This window comes from Chrysochloris asiatica, unplaced genomic scaffold (assembly GCF_000296735.1).
Source record: "Chrysochloris asiatica unplaced genomic scaffold, ChrAsi1.0 scaffold00059, whole genome shotgun sequence".
NCBI lineage: Eukaryota > Metazoa > Chordata > Mammalia > Afrosoricida > Chrysochloridae > Chrysochloris > Chrysochloris asiatica.
Window position 1 is genome coordinate 2264779 of NW_006408577.1, and position 4751 is coordinate 2269529.

The window sequence follows — 4751 nt, forward strand, 5'->3', positions numbered from 1 at the left end:
ATACATACCAGGCTTACTGGTCAGAAAGAGACTGGAAGCACCTGAGACTATGGCCTTTGATCACTCTTCAGGTCTGGAATGTAACTCAACCTCATGGCCAATTGTCAGTGCATAAGGAGGACAACAACACTGGTGAGGTATTCATGACCAAATGGGCAGCACTCACTTAAGGACAAAATTCAAATGGACTGGGAAGAACAGTGGAATGGAAGTAAGAAACACAGGGAGGAAGTGGGGTAACTGTAGTTACATGTACAGGATTGCAATTCTTGAGGTGAAACAGTGTATGATTTGTTAAATGTAAAAGTGATGATCTGCTCTACAAATGACTCAGTAACTTTAAAAAACAAGTTTTCCAATATATTGGAAGCAGGTCACACCCCCAAGGAAACTTTCTTTCAACTGACTGACTGTTCATAGCTTATCTCATCATGAGGGATTACTACATCTTAACTGACAAACCACTGAGAATAGTGGCCCAGACAAGTTGACACAAAACCATCACACCCCCATCAAATTTCAATAAGCATAGTAAATATAATCACAAGCAAGTAGAATTATTTGTGAATGATCACAGTTAAATAGTCCCTACCGAACCTAGATTTTCAATCAAGAAAGTAACTATTAAGAAGTTGTTAAAAAGAAGAGTGATTGGTATGTAGCACCATAGTCTTTAGAAGATACATATTAAATTAGCAACAATTTAGAGCTGTTCATCATACATATTGAGTAGATATTAACAACTAGCCAGTATGCCCTCAATTCCATTTATATTTATGTTGTTATTGTTGTTGTTATTGTTAATTGCCGACGAGTTGGTTTCAACCCATAGCAACCCTATATAGAGTTTCCAAGGAGTAGGTGGTGAGCTTGAACTGCTGACCTTGTGGTTTAAACTGACTTTGAAGTCCCCTCATTAACCTACAGCACCACATCAGGCTCCCATTTATAGTAAATATTTATTGAACAATTGTTCTGGTACTACACTTGGCACTCAGGTATAAAGCAGAAATATTAGAGAGTAAAGTTCAGTTGGAGAGACAGACAGTGTATCATGTTATGCCATGTTCTATTATTTTATGTATCATTGTTTTTGTTGTTGTTGTTAAGTGCCATTGAGTCAGTTCTGAATCATAGCAAACTTGTATAGCGTTTCTAAAGAGCAGTTGGTGGGTTTGAACTGCCTACCTTGGTTCAGAGTACTGATCTTACAGTCTTACACTGTCACACCAGGTGGTGGTTATGGTGGTTATGAACCGTGAAGTCTGACTCATAGCAACCCTGTATAGGGTTTCTAAAGAGCTGCTGGTGTTCTTGAACCTCTACCAACCTTGCATTCCAGCACATTAGCCCACAGCACCACACTAGGCCTCACTACATATATATGTGTATATTATTGTTGCTAAGGTCTATCAAGTCAGTTCCAACTCACGATGACCTTGTATAGAGTTTTCAGGAGCTACTGATGGATTTGAGCTGCTGACCTTGTGGTTCACAATTCAGTGCTGATCCTACAGCACCACATCTGGAGTCCTTACTATATCATTGTTGTTGTTGTTGTTAAGCATCATCGAGTCAATTTGGACTCATAGTGATCTTGGGTTTTCGAGAAGTGCTGGTGAGCTTAAGACCTTGCAGTCCAGTGCATTAACCCATAGCACCACACCAGGACTCTTTTGCATATTATGTTGTTGTTGTTCACTGCCATGGACTCATAACGACCCTATATAGGGTTTCCAAGGAGTGCCTGGTGAGCTTGAACCGCCGACCTTGCAGTTCAAACCAACCTTGCAGTCCAGCATGTTAACCCACAGTACCACACAAGGACTCCATATTATGTATAAAATAGTAGGATAGTAGAGTATACACAGCACTGCGAGACACAGACTATCTACAACGAGAGACGAAAAATATTCACTATGAAGAAAATAACTGTAGCACAATGTATTTAGATAAAGGGTAATTACCTACCATAAATGGTACATGAAAGCTTCTATAGGGAATTAACATTTAAGTTTATATCTGATGAATGGAGTAAAAAGCAAGCAAGCTTTGCCTGAGTGTCCAATATATTGTCAGCCATATGCCTAGTGGGAAAGGAGGATTTTATGCAGAATGGTTAAGGGTATTAGTCAGAAGTTAGACAAGAAATGGTTAAACAGTAATGCTTCTGAATTACTGTTTGCACAAAGGGGATGCTTAATGGTGTTACACAGAAATATCACAGTACTACCCACTAAGGATGAGTTTCGTTGCAATTTCTAGTCAGCAATTGCCTATGTTGCCAAAGGGGACAATTATTAAGAGTAGCCTTCCCCATTTTTCCACACCCACAAGAACAAGAATGGAAAAGGCTAAGGATGAAGTTGATCCTACTAGAAGCAGCTATAGGGTGAGGAAAGCGAACAGCTTGCATTTTTCAGTACAGTTCAAAAGCAGTCAAGTTTCAGGTTCAATCAATAAAGTCTACTTAAAGGCTATACTTTATTTAAAGTTTAAAACACTTGAGAATGGGTCCAAAACTGTGAAACCCCAGTACCAGAGCAGTCTGTAAGATGCAAAATCATATGGAGACTATAGAAATGACAAAGCAGCTAGGACAACTGGGAAGAAAAGAAAATTTGACCTAATCAGAATGAAGAGTAGTCTCCTCTTTGCAGTAATTATCACCAGTCTGTAAGGAAGAACTAAGAGTTAGTGCCATTAATTCAACAAATACTTAGTGAACAACTCCTAGGACAGCATACACTTCTAGATGTTTGTTATTACATCAGTAAACAAGAAACAAGGGAACAAAGACACCGGCCCTAAAGGAATTACATTGATTGATGACAGACAGAAAGGGTGAGGGTAGAAAAGACTGACATTAAGCATTACGCATAACAAACAAGTACATGATATAGTATGTTAGAAAACACTAAGCCCTAATGAAAAAGGGAAAGTGGAGGAGAATATGGGGGTTCAGGAAGGGAGATGCAACTGTATACAAAATTAAATAAATTGTTTAAGATTAGCCTCATCGAAAGGTGAAATTTGAGCAAAAACATTAAGGAGGTAGGGTAACTAGAAAGGAGGGCATTCTAGATAAAGGGTATGCGGCCCATATATTTTGGCATAAACTTATGTTTATGCTATTAAGTATATTTCATTTATTTATATGGTTAATTATACATATAATAAAATACATTTTAAGATAAATACTTTTCTTGTCTTAATAAAACACTGAGTTTAAAAAACCCTTCCGATTGTCATTACAAATAGTTTCCAAGGCTTCTCGGACCTTGTCTAACAACTGCAATCAAGATTCTGGACTCCAGAGTAAACAAAACAAAGAATGCAACACCCATTAGAAAATACTGCTTTGCAAAGATTATTTCTCTCCTAGCATGTTTCATATTACACTAGGTAATATAAAGCAAATAAATATGTCAGCAACCCTCCTTGAGGAATAAATAAAAAGACATTTAGCTTAATATTCAAGTTTTACTTTCAGCTTTGTAGTCAGAGATGAACTCTGCCTTTCCTCAGCTCTAACGTACAGTGTTAAAAACTTGGGAGGAGGATTAGAGCAGGCAAGGAGAATTTCTCCCTCAAATCATTCTGCTGGGAGGATTGTCCTAGGAAAAGGGAGGTATTATTTCGCACTTGAAATGATATTATTCTTTTGTATACAATTTGTTCATTTCTTCCTACATAGAAATAATTCAATGAAAGCTTGTGTTTTTAAAAAGAAAACCTTAGGTTGTTTTGTTTTGTTTTTTTCTGACTTGAATGAGGAGGTGGTAACTAAAGCAAAAAGGTAATGCAAATGTTGAAAGAGCTAGCCAAATCTTAAGCCTATACTAATGGACAGATAGTATCCAAATCCTAAAAGCAATACGCTCACTGCCCTTTAAATGGGACATTGTTGTTGCTGTTAAGTGCCATTGAGTCTGTTCTGACCCATAGCAGTTCTGTATAGGGTTTCCAAGGAGTAGTTAGTAAGCTTGAATCGCCCACCTTGTGGTTCAAGCTGACATTGCAGCCCAGCGCATTAACCCACAGTGCCATTTGTTGTTGTTGTTAGATACCATTGAGTCGGTACCGACCCACAGCGACCTTAAGCTCAGCAGAACGAAACACTGCCTGATCCTGGGACAACCTCACTACTGTTGCCACACTTAAGTCCGTCAATGCTGCCACTTGGCCACTCCATCTAGTTGGGGTCTTCCTCTTTTTCGCTGACCCTCCACCTTACCAAACATGATATCCTTCACCAGTGACTAGTCCCTTCTGACAATATGTCCGAAATATGAGAGACGAAGTTTGGCCATCTTGGCTCCCAGGGAGCATTCTGACTTCACTTCTTCCAAAACAGATCTATTGGTTCTTTTGGCAGTCCATGGCACTTTTAAAATTCTCCTCCAACACCAGAACTCAAAAACATCAATTCTTCTACGGGCTTCCTTATTCACTGTCCAGCTTTCGCATGTATATGAGGTTATTGAAAATAACAATGGCTTGGGTCAGGCGCACCTTAGTCCTCAAGCTGACATCTTTGACCTTCAACACCACAGCACTATGTTGTTGTCATTATTAGGTGCCATCGACTCGGTGCCGACCAACAGCAACCTTATGCACAGCAGAACAAAACAGTGCCTGATCCTGGGCCAACCTCACTACTGTTGCCACACTTGAGTTCATCGATGCTGCCACTTGGCCAATCCATCTCGTTGGGGCTCTTCCTCTTTTTCTCTGACCCTCCACGTTAC